Consider the following 2,765-nt stretch of genomic DNA (forward strand, 5'->3'; position numbering starts at 1 on the left):
GCAAGAATACTATAGTGTGTTGTCATGCCATCCTACAGGGGAGCTTCCCAACTCAGGAATGAAACCCGCGTCTCTTACATCTCGTAAATTGGCAGGTGGGTTCTTAACACTAGCTCCAGCTGGGAAGCCCAAAGCATATATCTATATCTATCTATCTATATACATATAGAGAGATATATACATATTCACATAAGTACAAGTACACAGACATCCACACATAAATATTTGTCTTTTGTATACTTTTATATAGACAGATATATATGTTTATATCTTGAAAAAAATTCATATTAAATTATATAAATCTACTTCATTCTTTTTATTGGGTTTATATTATTCTATTTAATGTGTGTATCAATATATAGTTAATCTCCTCTTATTGGGTAGTTGTGTTTGTTTTAATTTTTTCCCATTATAAATAATACTGCAGTGAATATTCTTGCATACAATTCTTTGTGCAATGAAGAATTTTTCAGATTAAAGTAATATGATTTTGGATACATATTTTTTAATTAATCAAGAAAGACTGCTACAATTCATATTTCTATCAAGAAGAGAATGTTTCTCCACACGCTCACTAATTTTGAGTATTCAATCTATAGTACGGTGATCTCATATGTGCTTTAATTAGCATTAATTTACATAAACATGAAGAGTACTATTTTGCATATAATTAAGAATTTGTATTTCTGAAAGACATTGGTTCTTCATCTTTGTCTATCTAGATACCAGTATATGTCCAGTTTCCTCTTCTTTAAAGTTCTCCAAAGTTTTTTTTTTCATCTTTTGATCCCTGGTTGTCTGTTCATTTTCAAAACTCTAGTTTCCTTACTTTATTTGAAATATAAAATTATGTTTTATATAAGGTCAGTTTTCTAGTATTGCCATTATACTCACTCCATAAGAAAGGATCTGACGCTGATACAGACTTAGTTTTCTTTTTTTACTCAGTTCAGTCACTCAGTTGTATCTAGCTCTTTGCAACCCCATGGACTGCAGCATTCCAGGCTTCCCTGTCCATCACCAACTCCCAGAGCTTGCTCAAACTCATTGTTCCTCAGTGATGCCAACCCCTTCTCCTCCTGCCTTCAATCTTTCCCAGGATCAGGGTCTTTTCAAATGAGTCAGTTCTTTGAATCAGGTGGCCAAAGTATTGGAGTTTCAGCTTCAGCATCAGTCCTTCCAGTGAATATTCAGGACTGATTTCCTTTAGGATGGACTGGTTTGATCTTCTTGCTGTCCAAGGGACTCTCAAGAGTCTTCTCCAACACCACAGTTCAAAAGCATCAATTCTTCCGTGCTCAGCTTTTGTTATAGTCCAACTCTCATATCCATACATGACTACTGGAAAAACCATAGCTTTGACTAGATGGACCTTTGTTGGCAAAGTAATGTCTCTGCTTTTTAAATGAAATTTGAATGGAAAATATCTATGCATTTTGATTTCTAGTACCTACCTAAATTGAATTAATAATACTTCCGAAATTACAGAAATTACAGAAAATAAAAAACCTTCCAAAGTTAGAAACTGTCTAAATTTGAGGTATAAAATGAATATTCATTAAAAATATGAAATACTTCCCAAATTTTGGGGTCATTCTTGCACAGGGGCCATGCTAATCTTCTTTGTATAGGTCCAATTTTATCATATGTGCTGCTGAATTGAGCACTAGACTTAATTTTTCTAATTATATTTGTCTATACTGGTATGACTTGTGTGTGTATGTGAGCAAGTATATGCATGCTCTAGTATTTAATTTAACTTGTATTACTACTGCATAAGTGCTTTACTTATTCTGGAGTTGCACTTGATGAAAAGCACTAAAATAATCTGTATTATAAATTTTGTGTATACTCTGAGACTTCAGAATATTTCATCTATCTTTATCCAATTCTAAAGTGATGAACTAGAGATAATTTTTAATTATTTTAGTATTTTTGTAATTTCCTTTTTATTGAAGTGCAGTTGACATTATATTAGTTTCAGATGTACAACAGAGTGATTTAAGATTTTTATAGATTATAATCCATATAAAGTTATTATAAAATATTGGCAATATTCCCTATGCTATACCTTATATCCTTGTATTTTTTTATACTAATTTCTTAAATTTCAGTCCTCACGGTCTTAAAACATGAGATCATTTGCCATTAGAAAGCTCTGTTTTTAAAGTTTAGCATCTTGTTTTTTACCACATTTTAAAAACATATTTAAAATTTTTGCATTTTAAAACATTTATGTTCATATATTAGCTTCTATAAACTATAGTTGAAAGGCAATATTTGTTTGTTACATTTTGCATAAGCCTCTCTTGCTCCCTCTCTCTCCAAAGGAAAGCAGGAACAGAAGTCAAGAGGAGAAAAGTAATTGACCCCTTGACCAAGTTGTTCTGTTTGGTGAGGTTGTACCACATTGCCCTTGTGAGGTTTACAGTAAGAGTGGAGCAGAGGTCTGGAGTACAGGGACTAACAGTGTTAGGATCACAGGACTAATTGTCTGTTTTCTTGAAGTTAGGGTTATTGGCAGCTGCCATTATACCATCCATGCTGCTGTCACCCAGCACAGCCAACCAGCATGCACTAATTGCAGTGGCCTTTTCATCAAGTAAGATCATCCCACTAAACACAAAGAGCTGTCTTTCCATTAGCACAGACAGTAGCTAGCTAGATCAGCTGGGCTCCTTGAGTATGATTGGACTGTCATATTGTTATGATTTGTTCAAGTTTAGAGCATTTAGCAGATACCCTTTGCACCTCTCTTTGTACCT

The 2,765-nt window shown here is 33.5% G+C and overlaps 1 non-coding gene across 1 annotated transcript; it reads right to left on the reverse strand.

Annotated features, from left to right (window-relative positions):
- Positions 1-1,560: 1,560 nt before the first annotated feature.
- LOC113881993 lies at positions 1,561-1,667 on the reverse strand. The gene has a single exon (XR_003508249.1). It is a non-coding gene; the product is annotated as a U6 spliceosomal RNA (small nuclear RNA).
- Positions 1,668-2,765: the final 1,098 nt, after the last annotated feature.

The sequence above is a fragment of the Bos indicus x Bos taurus genome, chromosome 2, assembly GCF_003369695.1.
Source record: "Bos indicus x Bos taurus breed Angus x Brahman F1 hybrid chromosome 2, Bos_hybrid_MaternalHap_v2.0, whole genome shotgun sequence".
Classification (NCBI taxonomy): Eukaryota; Metazoa; Chordata; class Mammalia; order Artiodactyla; family Bovidae; genus Bos; species Bos indicus x Bos taurus.